We start from the raw sequence: 13969 nt of genomic DNA, 5'->3' as shown, positions 1-13969 counted from the left end.
TTTGCTGGATAGGAACAAAAACAAAAACACAAAAACTACAGCTATTAATTTTCATTGTGAAATCTTTCAAATAATGATAAAATACACTTATTATGACCGAGGGAGCTAAACTTGCAAAATAATCATTTGTATTAAAATTTATAATGAAAAGTAAGAGGGCCCTTGGGTCTGAGAAGGCTGTTTATATACATGAAGCCACCTGAGCTTCTGAAGTGAGAGGCTTAGATGTGGAGGAAAGGCCAGGGGAACCATTCTCCCTGTACCCTGTGGAGACAGGTGCCGCCATAACGTAGTTGGTGATGTGGTGCTCTGAGCACAGGCACACGCGTGCATGAGCATGTATGTAGGTACGTGTGGAGGCCAGAGGTCAATGTCAAATGCCTTCCTCAATTGCTCTCTAGTCTTTATTTTTCTCTGTGTAGCCCTGGCTGTCCTGGAACTCACACTGGAGACCAGGCTGGCCTCGAACTCAGTGATCTGCCTGCTTCTACCTCCCAAATGCTGGGATTAAAGGCGTGCGCCACCACTTCCTGGCTGCTATTTTATTCTTTTTAATTAGAAAAAAACATGTAATTTTGCTTTTTGTGTATGGGTGTTTTGCCTGCCCATGTACCACATGTATGCACTGCCTACGGAGGCCAAAAGTGGGTTGGATTCTCTGGAACTGGAATCACAGATGATTGTGGGCCTAGGAAAAGAACCCAGTCCTCTGGAAGAACAGCCAGCACTCGTAACCACTGACCCATCTCTCCAGCTCTTCTTACTTTTGAGACAGAGTCTGTCACTGAACTTGGAGCTCACTGTTTTGCCTAGTCTTGAGGTTACAGGTGTGTGCCTCTGTCTCCACCCTAGTCTTGGGGTTACAGGTGTGTGCCTCTGTCTCCACCCCAGTCTTGGGGTGACAGGTGTGTGCCTCTGTCTCCACTGCAGTCTTGGGGTGACAGGTGTGTGCCTCTGTCCCCACCCCAGTCTTGGGGTTACAGGTGTGTGCCTCTGTCCCCACCCTAGTCTTGGGGTGACAGGTGTGTGCCTCTCTGTCTCCACCCCAGTCTTGAGGTTACAGGTGTGTGCCTCTGTCTCCACCCCAGTCTTGAGGTTACAGGTGTGTGCCTCTGTCCCCACCCTAGTCTTGGGGTTACAGGTGTGTGCCTCTGTCTCCACCCCAGTCTTGGGGTTACAGGTGTGTGCCTCTGTCTCCACCCCAGTCTTGGGGTTACAGGTGTGTGCCTCTCTGTCTCCACCCCAGTCTTGAGGTTACAGGTGTGTGCCTCTGTCTCCACCCCAGTCTTGAGGTTACAGGTGTGTGCCTCTGTCCCCACCCTAGTCTTGGGGTGACAGGTGTGTGCCTCTGTCTCCACCCCAGTCTTGGGGTGACAGGTGTGTGCCTCTGTCTCCACTGCAGTCTTGGGGTGACAGGTGAGTGCCACTGTGCCAGGCTTTTGCCTTAGTGTTAGGATTTTTGAGTGGAGGCTCTCATATTTGCACACCAGCACTTGACTTACCGAGTCCCCTTCCTAGCTCCATGAGGAATGGTTCTTAGCACTGCTTTTCTGTGACCATGGTGGTTGTCTTAGTTAGAGTTTCTATTGCTGTGAAGAGACACCATGACCATGGCAACTCTTACAAAGAAAACGTTTAATTGAGGCTGGCTTACAGTTTCAGAGGCTCAGTCCATCGTCATCATGATGGGGAGTGTGGCAGCAGAGTGTTGGAGCTGAGAGTGCCACATCTTACAGGCAACAGGAAATCGACTGACTGTCACTGAGGGAAGCTGGAGAAAAAGATGTCAGAGCCCGCCCCCGCAGTGACACACTTCCTTCAACAAGGCCACACTCCTAATAGTGCCACTCCCTTTGGGGGCCATGTTCTTTCAAGCCACCACAGTGGTTCAGTGACTGTCCTGCTCTCTTCTCCTACTGTTTTTACACTGTGTCCCCCAGTGATCGTCTTATGGACTCTGTTAACCAGAGGTGAGTTTCGGTTTCTTAGTCATGCACCAGGGTGTTTACTTTCTTCTCGAAGCATTGTCAAATCAGTCAGACTGTCCCGGGAGAAGAACATGTGTGACAAGTTGCAGGTACCCCACTTGGGTACTAAAGTGAGAAGGGCTCTAAGATCCAGGGCTGGCCATTATTAGCCTTTTACTTGGTTTACAGTGATTTTAGTGAACATTAAAACAGGGCAGAAACCAGAACTGAGGATCCTGTGCACATGGTGGAGCTGAACTGAAGGGACTGTAATACAGTCCCACTAAAGGTCATTGTCATCAGGACTGTAGCCTCAACAGAGGGAGGTTGGGTTTGAGCTTTATCACAGCAGAACGTCTGGTCCTCCGTCTCACATGACTCTTCTCTGCTGAAATGCCACCTGTCCCATGCTTTATGGCACATTGTTAAAGTTTTATCTTCAGAGTTCTCTCTGTACCCCTTAAACAGGACTTGGGCAACAATGAGTCTTTCTACTTCATTATGTTTCTGTCTGTTAAAATTATGCAAACAGTATTAGTTATTACTTTCTTATGTATTTATGTCTAAATCTTTCACAAATACATTCACATACAGAATGGAATATGACATTTTGACAGTGTTTGAGAAATTAAACTTGACTTTGGGATAAAAGAAAGTTTTAAATTATGTACCAAGAAGCTGTAAGAGTCTCTTTGGATTTTCTTTTTTGTTAAATTTTGTGTGTGTGTGTGTGTGTGTGTGTGTGTGTGTGTGTGTGTGTCTATGTATATGTGTGGATGTACTTGTGCTACAGTGTGAAAGTGGAGTCAGAGACAACTTGCAGAGGTTGGCTGTCCACCTCCATTATAAGGGTTGTGGGAATGGAACTCAAGTAGTTAGGGTTGACAGCAAGAGCCTTGCCTGCTGTGTCATCTCAATGGCTCTGCTCTTGCTGTAGAGCAGTGGTTCTCAGCCTGTGGGTCAGAACCCCAACAAACCTCTGTCTCCCAGGAATATTTACAATTTATAACAGCGGCAAAATTACTGTTTTGAAGCAGCAGCGAAAATAATTTTATGGTTGGGGGTCACCACAACATGAACTGTGTTAGAGGGTCGGTTGCAGCATTAGGAAGGTTGAGAACCAGGGCTTTAGAGGAAAAGAATCTTAATTGTTTGCATTGATATTTTTTCTCAAAGTCTGCAGCTGCCCTTTCAGTGTGCTAAGCTTAAACTAACTTCTGATTTCTTTTATCTTTTCTTTTTTGTTTTTCTTTTCTTCTTGATACAAGGTCTCTTTTATGTAGCCTGGGCTGTTCTGGACCTTGCTATGTAGACCAGGCTATTCTTGAATTTACAGAGCTCTACCTGCCTCTGCCTCCAGTATGCTAGGATTAAAGGCATAGACCACTATACCTGGTGACTTAGGATTTCTTAAGAACAAACCAGCTTCTCATAGAAGAAAATTAAAAGCAACATCAAACATTTCCAAATTCTCACGTTCAAAAGACAAACTGCTGGGAGGAAAGAGGAATTCCTGTATAGTGAACTTGGATACCTTAGCTAGTTTGGAAGAGTTGGCAGAGGTTGATTTGTGTTTTTTTTTTTTTTTGCCAGTTTGAAGCCTTAGGAATTAAGAATTTGAGCTGTGGGGAAGAGAGGAGGTAGGAACTGAGGCTAGGGCTCCTGAAGGACTACTTAGGAGGAAGGGTAAGCCCAGTGAAGCAGTTGGCCTAGCAATAGCTAAGCTTGGAGCATTCTGATTAGCTCTAGGAGATCTTAGACCTTGAACTTGGGTTAAGGAGGTCTGAAATTCTAAAGCTCTCAAGTCCGCTGAATCTTCTTTGGGGAAATATCTTTCTTATAATCCTCAAATTTTATCTATGAATTATTCCAAAATTCAGTGTCCAGCAAGTCATGCAAGGTAACTGGGTACACCTAGAAACAAGCAACAGAAAGAGGCTTAGAGGTAGAAGAGAAAAACACCAAGAGTTCATGGGATGGTGTGAGTAGGGTTTCTATTGCTGTGAAGAGACACTGTGACCATGGCAACTCCTATAAAAGGAAACATTTACTTGGGGTGCTATACAGTTCAGAGGATCAGTCCATTATCATCATGGTGGGATGTGGCTGTGTGAAGGTAGACATGGTGCTGGAGAAGTAGGTGAGAGTCCTACATTTTACAGGCAACAGGAAGTGGTCTGTCACACTGAGGGAAGCTTGAGCAGAAGAGACCTCAAAACCTGCCTCCACAGTGATGTTTCCTCCAACAAGGCCACACCTACACCAACAAGGCCACACCTACACCAACAAGGTCACACCTATACCAACAAGGCCACACCTACACCAACAAGGCCACACCTCCTAATGGTGCCACTCCTTTTGGGGGCTGTTTTCTTTCAAACCACCACAGATGGTTAGTTTTTGTCTACATGAACTTAGACATACCTGGGAAGAGAGAATCTCAATTAAGGATTTTCTCTATCAGATTGGCCTGTTGCCATGTCTGTGGGGGCATTTTATTGATTACTAATTGATGTAGCAAGGCCAAGCCTGTTGGGGGAGGCACCATCCTAGGCAGGTGAGTCTGGGCTATAGAAAACGGGTAGCTGAGAAAGCCGTGGGAAGCAAGCCAGTAAGCAGGTTCCTCCATGGTCTCTGATTCAGTTTCTGCCTTGAGTTCCTGCTTTGGCTTCCCTGATGACAGACTATAAACCATAAGGCAAATAAACCCTTTCCTTCCCAAATACCTTTGATCAGTGTTTTATCACAGCAACAAAAGCAAGCTAATACATCTGGGTCATCAGTGAAGGTCCCTTTAGGAAATCAAATGAGTCTAGGTCCTTCAAGCAGAGTGTCTTTAAGGTAGACATTGGTCATGGATGAGAAACACTGGAAAAGCCAAGGGGAGGGGAAGTGAGGCTGGATGTGAGGAGCGTGGTACATTCAGTTTAGAAATCCCTAACCAGTGCACTGTCCAGTTTTAGCCACCAAGCATCCTACACATCCTTCTATGCAGCCTTAAATTTCTGCTCAGCCATAAATTTTATTTGTTTATATATATTTGAATGTATAAATGTATTTATGCTTCTAACTATTTTTTTGGACACAAGATTCTCACCTTCTTATCCCCCAAAGGGAGACACAAAATCTTAACAGCTACTGTTATCTTTATTAGAGTTAATTCTTCTGGGCTTATTTATAATCCCTCCTCAATATTCTGTAATGCTAACCATAAAGATCATTACCAGCAACACTTTTAGCATAAAGTGACAGGGCCTGTGGATTTGGAAAGAGTAGTTACTACCACACAGACACACAGCACAAGCAGTGGAGAGAACTTGGGTAATTTCCTTGTACTGTGGCTGATACTTGTAACTTATTTATTTGAGTTTTTCCTTCAGTATCCGGGATCTTCATTCTGGAAGAGTGAGTCCTTCATAGTTTGAGTTGCTTACTAACTCTCACTGTTCAATTGGAGAGTTCGACGAGGCAACCTAGAGAACACCTCGGGTCCTCACCGCCCTCGTGGACCCCAGTGTGTAGCAGCAAGCTGATCTCCCCATAACAATCTCACTAGTCACCCCAGCCAGTACAAGGACCTCTCTCTGTGGTTTAGTGACTTAGAGAGCCCAATATATAATTGTCAGTCTTAGCTTTCAGTTTACCTAAACCGTTTTATATGCTCTAGTAGAAACATTTTTGATAATAATAAGAAATTCTGTGAGAGAGTTACTAACTGTAATACTGGAAACGGTTAGTCTTATTTTTATCCCTTGAGTCCTGGCTCTAGGTCCTGAAGGAAGAGTGGGTGAGATATCAGTTTTTGATGACTGGCACTTTTAATGTATAGGCTATACATTTTGTATGACAGGATCTTGTCCCCTTCCTGCCCCCATGACCAAGTCTGTGGAGGTTATTATATTGCTCTTTTAAGTTAAACACTTCTGGGTGGTTTGCTATCTGGAAAGACCTATGAATTTGACAGTCATGTCTCATTGCTACATCGTTTTGTTGGGAAATGAGTCCCTCATTTGTCAAGTGCATTCTCATTTGTGAGGGAAACCAAGTCTATAAGATTGTATTTGATGATACTACAGGAAGGGGCTTAAGCTTCATATGTAGAGTGTGATGCTTTTTCCTGATTGTCAGCATGATTGGATCTCAAGGGCATGCCTCTGAGATTGATGATGGAATTTCCAGGAAGGGTTAGCTGAGGGGAACCCCAGCCCCTCTAGTGGGCAGCACCTTCTAGTGATGGCCCAGAAAAAAAGTGGTCTGAGGAGAGAGCAGGGCTGTTTGCTTGCCTGCCTTCACTCCTTGCTGGTGGGTACAGTGGTCCACCAGCCGTCACTGACATCAGAACCCAGCTTCCTTGGCCTTCCCAGGAGCCATGATTCTCCAGGCCTTCAGGAGCAGTCTCGGAAATGCTGAGACATTCGCCTTCTTGGGCTGATCCAGCCTTAGGATTTAAATCAAGGTCATGACCTCATCTTGAAATTATCTTTCTTCAAAGGGGGAGGGCCAGCAAGATGGCTGTTTGTAGACAACCATTGTTGAACTACCCCATACCTATTGTGTAAGCCAGTTGAGTAAATCCCCTTTTATAATATATTCATTCTTTTGGTTCTGTTCCTCTAGAGAACCTGACTAACACATAGAAGAATTATCTATGTGTAGTTGCTGAGCCTTGCATTATAGAAGGAAACTGATGTAGGTCAGTAGTAAGTAGGTAGCTGTGGTTCCCAGGAAGTGAGGCCCCCTTGGTACCTCAGCTTTTATTCCTCACAGGTTAGGCACTCAGGAGTGACAGGAGCAAGTTTAAGTTGGTGAAAGAAACATGATGTTGTTCATTCATGTATGATTCCCCATTTCCACTCACCTGTTTACTTTGTACATGGGCCCACTGACCAAACTGGGTGCCAGGGAAACAGCCTGGCTGACATCACGGGATAAGTTATCCTCTGGGTTAGTGAGGGTCTTCTCTGCAGTGGTTGTCCTTTGATAAATAGCTCATGAGACACAAATGTCCTCACACTTTGTGCTCAGTCTGAGAGGCATGTTTATGTACCTCTCCTCATATCTCCTGTCATGAGATTTCTGATTGTGTCCTTGCACTGGCTGGTTTTGTGTGTCAACTTGACACAAGTTAGAGTCATCAGAGGAAGGAGCCTCAGTTGAAGAAATGCCTCAGTTGTAAGGCATTTTCTCAATTAGTGATCAATGGGAGAGGGCCCAGCCCATGGTGGGTGGTGCCATCCCTGGGCTGCTGGTCCTGGGTTCTATAAGGTGGGCTGAGCAAGTCATGGAAGCAAGCCATTAAGCAGCACTCCTTCATGGCCTCTGCATCAGCTCCTGCCTCCAGGATCCTGCCCTGTTTGAGTTCCTGTCCTGACTTCTTCAGTGATGGACAGCAATGCTGAAGTGTAAGCCAAATAAACCCTTTCCTCCCCAACTTGCTTTTTGGTCCTGGTGTTTCATGGCATCAATGGAAACCCAATCTAAGACAGTCTTTTTGTTGCCTCTGGCTGTCAGGCTAACTTGTTAGCCATTGTCCATGGGACACTTTGGAGTCATGCCCCTGGCTGTCTTTCCCCCGATATAAAGTGTATACTCAGAAGTACTGATTCAAGGAGTTTTACCCTCTGAGATTTCTTTTCACTTCTGTCTTTCAAAGCCGTTTGGCGTTGGAGTGATCATTGCTTAAGCATATTGTGGAGAACCGTATACAACAGGCCTGAGTTGGCCTTGCTCAGTTGACAAGGGACTGCATTCCCTTTCCTGAGTGTGGACTGAGGAAGAAGCAGCTGTTTAAGAGGAAGCGCTAAAGATGATGGAGCCACACCTGCTTACACTTGTGGCTTCCAGGCCCCTCTAAGACCTGCTGTTACTGACCCTGTACATACTACTTCTGTGCAAACCCAGCTTTAAGACGTAATAATATTCAGTTCAAGCTATGTAGTAAGGTTTCATGGATTCAGTTCCAAAATTGTTAACCAATTTCATGCAGTTCCCAGCAGCACGTTCATATTTCCTTTTAAAATTTAATAGTTATTATTTTGTAAAAATTTACATTTACTTACTTGTTTATTTATTTTGTGTGTGTGGGTCCCAGTTTACTTGCACTATAGTCTGGATCTGAAGTCCATTCTTACTCTGGGCTCCACTCAAAATAGACAACTCCAAGAGCTAACCAGGAAGTGGGTCAAATGGGGTTATTGCTTCCAAACGCCAAGGATTCCTAGGAGCATACACTAAAGGTAAGAGACTGGGTGAAACAACTTATCCGTCACACAGACATGTCCTGAGATACACCCGAAAATACCGGGGCCCAAAGCATCAACCAAACTGGCAGGCTTCTAAATTTTTATTGGTTTTAGCTCCTTCCCTCTTATAAATATGAATCTTTTTAACATGTTCAAAATGCTTGCTACTTCCTGTTCACCAGTTTCTACAGGATTCACAGTGGGATGTTAAAATGAATGAGGCCCTGGAATACTGAGTTATGACACAGAGCCAGAACACTGATAAAATTGTAAAGTAAGACAGATTCCTGGAGAGAGAGAGTATAGCTGTGCTTGTTTCTAGTACTCTTTGCAAATTGATATAATGAAAAAAAAAAAAAGCATTTTTCACATCAAGAGCTGGATTCCAAGTATTCAGAGTTATGTTGACATGCTCCAATATAAGATTGCATTTAAGGCTTCATGGTGAGATGTTGTCCCCAAAACTAAACAAAACCAAACTAACCAACCAATCAACCAACCAAAAAACTCCAAAGGCTAATGTTTGAAAACTGCTGGCACTCCACAAAAGTTACAAAGAGGTAAAGAAATCTTCATTTTAACTAAAGCTATTAACTTAGCACGGTGCTGATGATTGCACCCAGAGCATGGTGCATGCTGGGTAAGACAAGCGCTTTACACCTGAGCTGTATCCCAGTCATCATTTCAGCTGATTTGATGCCCCAGTCAATCTGCTCTCCACCATTAACATTATAAAACATACAATTATTTATTTACGTGTGTGTGTGTGTGTGTGTGTGTGTGTGTGTGTGTGTGTGTGAATGTGTGCGCACCAGAGCACATGTATAGAGGTCAGAAGACAATTTTCAGGAGTCAGTTCTTTCCTTCCACCATGTGGTCCCGGGGCTTGAACTCAGATCAACAGTCTTGGCAGCAGGCGTCTTTCCCCTCTGAGCCATCTTGGCAGCCCAACCCCACCACTTAAGTTTTGACTAGATTGCTTTTCTCCAAATCACCTGAATTGTAGGTATTAATTCTGCACACTATGTGAAATTATTTTGCCTTATTTTGTCTATCTTTTGATTTAGAATTCTGAAGAGAGATGGAACCAATAGGTTTTAGAAATAAATATGTAATAACTCTGTATGTACATATATGCCTATCACTGGAGAGACATATTCATGCTTCCTTCAAGGAACTGGCCTGACAGGTCTAAAATCTACAGAATGGCTTGGTGGTCTGGAGACTAGAAAGAGCCGGTGTTGGAGTTTTAAGCCCCAAGTCTGTCAGGCTGGAGACACCAGGATGGGTTGCTGTTGCCACTGAAGACTATAGTAGTTGGCTAGCAGGATTCACCCTGAGATTAATCTTTTGTTTTATGTGGGTCTTCCACTGATTGGGTGAGACCCAACCCTAATATGGAGAGCAATCTGCTTTGATCAAAATCCACTGATCTTCACAGAAGAGTCCAGAATATTGTGTGGCCAAATACCTGGCCTTTTCAAGTTAAAACCTGCAATTAACTATTACACTTCCTAAGAAACCACCCACAAATGGTCCTGCTTTTAGAGGGGAAGGTGGTTTTCACCTCCTACCGATCTAACATATTGCAATCACTTCCTCACCATGTTCTCACTGCTATAAAACATCAGATGCTGGTGGGAACTTGTAGTAGCTTTGCTAAGAAGACACCGTCGTGGTAAGCTAACAACTTGATGCACTCTGGCCAGAATTGGCTCCTCTTGAGTCAGAGCTGGCTGTGAGAATGGATTCCGCAAAATTGCATTTCTGGTGGCATGAGAGTGTAAAAAGTATGGACATTCATGATGCTGTCTATGAAATTATGACTCTAGTTTATCCCTCCGGTCCTGGTATCTCCTGAATGCTGAACACCTGTTTCTAACTCTGTCTGCACAAGCCAGATGTTTCCTTGTACCCCAATCAACATTATTAAAACAAACTTGTTAGCGGTCTATTTCTCTTGTCGATGCTGTTGATGAAAACACTACTGTTAGGTCCAAAGAATTAATCTTGAATTTTCCTTTGACTTTTTCCTCATCCCATTTTATCCAATTAGCTGCCACATCTGGTTCACAGAGAGTCTTACTTACATTCAGCCATCTTTTCTATTCCCATGGCTTCATTTTGTCTCAGGGTCTTTTTTTTTTTTTTTTTTTCCTGGCCAGAACTATTTAGAATCTCCAAAGTGGTCATCTCAACTTCGTTCTTTTCTTTCCATCCCATCCACTGTCACAGGGGTCACAGGGGATGGCCCCTCACTCAAAATGTTAGATGTGCTTTGTAAAGCAGATTTTGACTTCTACTTTTTAGATTCTTTAGAAGCATACTATGTTGAGTATACAATATAGTTTGCAAAATCTCTCCTAATTAGAACTTGTCCAGTACCCCAGCATCAAATCCAGTTACTTCTTCAGTGAAACATGACTGTCATGCAAAGTAGAACCAAGAGTGCAGTGAACTCATATCGGCTTAGACTAAACTTGATGCCCAAAGAATTCAGAGCAGATTGGCTTTTATCTCCAAATAAACTACCTTTAAAAATATAGGTTTGAGAAGATGAGCACAGACACACTGTTTAATCCCAATAGTCTGGAGGCAGAGGTAGGTGTATCTCTGAGTTCCAGGCCAGACAGTGCTATGTAAGACACTGACTCAAAAACAACAAAACGAAACAAAAGGTTGGCGAAAATAGCCTTATATTTTTGATTTTTAGAGCTCTTTGGGTTTTAGAATTATGGACAAGAGATGGCAGACCTTACCTAGACTTCTCAAATAAATCTTTCTCAAGTAATAACATGCTGTTTGTTCCTATGATACTATAAACTCTCAGTTTATTATTTCAGATGTCTCCTTAATTTGGCCCCCAAACATTATTTTATTGTTTCACTCTTCAGCTACATATCTCCCCTCCCCTAGTAAAATGGGCTACGATTGCTGTTTTCCCTTCTTCTGTCTATGGCCAGGTCTGTGCTTGTCTCAAAACATCCTTTTCTTGCCCAGCCTTCTCTCACTAGTCTTTTGACACCTGTCCTGTGTTTCTATATAAACTGCATGGTCCTTTTCTGGAATCTGTAATTGTCCTCATGTCTGAATTCTTGTAGTAAGCTTCGGTTTTTCCATATGGACAATCAGAATAGCAACACTTTATCTCTTCATCTTGTTGTAGGTTAAACAATGTAAAACCACTAAGTACACAGCCACAGTTAGCTGGAACACATGCTTCCTGTTCCCTCTCTTCTTCCCTTTCTTAGTCCACACTGTAGCTGTGTCTTCCCCACTTCATCTTCTCTTTTGTGGGGCTGGGGTTGGAATACAAAGTCAAGGGTGTACTCTATCACTGTGATACACCCCTAGTCCTGTGCTTTATCTTGAGTTTCACTTTAATAAAAAGCTTATGTGCATGAGTGTTTTGCCTGCATGTACATAAGTACACTTTGAAGGTATCCAATCTGTTGGAGTTACAGATGGCTGTGTGGCACCGAGTGGGTGCTGGGAATCAAACTCCAGTCTTCTGTAAGAATAGCAAGTGCTCATAACCGCTGAGCCATCTCTCCAGCTCCTGTTACAGTTCTAAAAGGTATTTTCTCTCATTATAAATCCAAGGGTAGACTCTGGCTTCCGAGAGGACTAGAATGAACTGAGTTCCAGGGAGTGAATGTGAATGGCATTATTACAGCAGCTGCAACTGGCCCACCCCTCCCCTAGATTTGGGCTTGTGGAGGTTTATAGAAACTCAAAGGAAACAAGACCCATGATCACAGCCACGGCTTCAGAAGTTCCGTTGACAGCTGCCTGCCATCCAGGCTGACTCCCACGTAGTCCTTCTGGTGAGGTATTTTCTGTGCTGTTATTTCTTTTCCTTTCCTCATCTGGAAAGAGAATGATTAATTTTTCCAGGTAAGACCTTTTGTTCTGCCTTGCTTTATGACATTACTTTTCTTGTGTTGTCAATCTTGAGTTGTGCTAGCTCTCTAGAAGAGCAGCACAGATAGAATGTATACATACTGTAAAGACGATTTACTCTACTGGCTTACACAGTAGGGCCTGGGTTGTCCAACAATGACTGGGTGCATGCTGGTGGAGGCTGAGCAGATGATAGCCGCTCACTGTCCAAAGCAGGGTGCCTCAGAGTCCCAGTGTGGTACTGCAGGCCTGACAATTCCTGGCAAGGTGCTGCTCTTCGGTCTTTGTTGGAAGGCTGGAGCAGCTGTGGTCTGATCTTAGTGAAGAATGACAGCCATAGCAATGCAAGCAGCATCAGGGATGGACACCGGCAAGGACGGAAGGTAGGCAGATGAGACTGCTTTTTTCCCTCAACTTCTTTGTATCTGGGTCACCCATCGTAAGGGCTACCCACTCTGGGGTAGGTGTCTTCTCTCTTCAGCTAATCCTTCCTGGAAATGCTCTTATGAACCCCTTCCCCCTAGAGGCATATCTCATAACTGATTCCAGATCCAATCCAGTTGACAATCAAGATTATCCATCACATGGGATGAAAATGCTCTAATCTTCCCTTATAGAAAGCATTGTCTCTTAGCTTTGAGTTCCACTTTGCTTTCTTCACTGAAACAAAATCTATGTTTTTATAGATTATATTATTTATCATATGTTAATATATTATTATATGATATATGATTATATATTATATATAATACATAAATAATATATGCCTTTAAAAGGTTGTGCTGTGAAATGCAGTAGCCATATAAAATGAACAGAGTATAACTGTAGAGATACATGGTACTCCTTCATATTCATACACAATAACGTATGCAAACAATGGTCCCATAAAGATCTTGCTTGTGGCATCAGAGCCATCTTGGTTTATGTAAGTACACTCTGACATTGCCTATTGATGCCTTTTCAGAATGTTTCTCCCTTGTTAAGGCATCCACCAACATTTATTTGATATTTGGATCAAAATATTTAAAAATGATGCTGCAAGAAATATTGTGCATGTTTTCTGATACGGTCCAAATATACATATACATATACATATACATATACACACACACACATATATATATAATTAAGTGTATGGGTGTCTTAGGGCTTTATTGCTGTAAAGAGACACCATGCTCATGGCAACTCTTATAAAGGAAAACATTTAGTTGGGGGTGGCTTACAGTTCAGAGGTTTAGTGCGTTATCATCATGGTGGGAAACATGGCAGTGTGCAGGCAGACGTGGTACTGGAAAGGGAGCTGAGAGTTCTACATCTTGATCCGCAGGCAGCAGAAGGAGACTGTGTGCCACATGGGTCTTAGCTTGAGCATATATGAGACCTCAAAGCCCGCCTCTACAATGACACACTTCCTCCAACAAGGCCACATGTACTCCAACAAAGCCGTATCTCCTAATAGTGCCCCTCCCTATAGACCAAACACTCAAACACATGAGTCTATGGCAGCCATACCTATTCAAACCACCACAATGTGTGTCTTGGCTACATGTATGTCTTTGCACTATATGCATGCCTATGCTTGTGGAAGTCAGAAGGGAGTGCTGGATCCCCTGGAACTTGAGTTATGGATGGTTATGAGCCACCATTTGGGTGCTAGGAATTGAACCTGGGTCTTCTGAAAGAGCAGCCAGTGCTCTTAACTGCTAAGCCATTTATTTCTCCAGGTCCCCTTATATGTTTTTATGGAATGTATGACTAGCAGTTGTTTGTGTATCTGTACTCCATAGCACTAAACTGCTTTCCCAAGTAGATAGTGCAATGCATACTTTAGTCAGCATTACACAGAACCCCCATCGT

The sequence above is a fragment of the Peromyscus californicus genome, unplaced genomic scaffold (genome assembly GCF_007827085.1).
Source record: "Peromyscus californicus insignis strain IS unplaced genomic scaffold, ASM782708v3 Scaffold_9__1_contigs__length_137607984, whole genome shotgun sequence".
NCBI classification, from domain to species: Eukaryota; Metazoa; Chordata; class Mammalia; order Rodentia; family Cricetidae; genus Peromyscus; species Peromyscus californicus.
Note: the sequence above shows the minus strand (reverse complement) of the source record.